Source organism: Rhipicephalus sanguineus, chromosome 11, assembly GCF_013339695.2.
Source record: "Rhipicephalus sanguineus isolate Rsan-2018 chromosome 11, BIME_Rsan_1.4, whole genome shotgun sequence".
Taxonomy (NCBI): Eukaryota; Metazoa; Arthropoda; class Arachnida; order Ixodida; family Ixodidae; genus Rhipicephalus; species Rhipicephalus sanguineus.
In genome coordinates this window covers 706,194-706,420 of record NC_051186.1, presented here as the reverse complement: position 1 = coordinate 706,420, position 227 = coordinate 706,194, and positions in this window count along the sequence as shown.

Genomic DNA, 227 nt, shown 5'->3' with positions numbered 1-227 from the left:
GTGTTGCCGCCTTTGAATCTTGTGTCCTGGTTTCTCAGTGCTCACTTGAAATGTTAGATATCGAATTCCACAGAGTGCCCTGAATGTGGAGCGCTTTCGATTCCTGTTCATTTGCAAGTGTGGTTAAAAGCCGCGTTGAGCAATGGGTGATCTGTAAAATGTGGCTCCATGCAACAGTTCTTGCTGAGTCCAAGCCAGGTATCCAAAGGCATTTTTTTGGTGTGTGC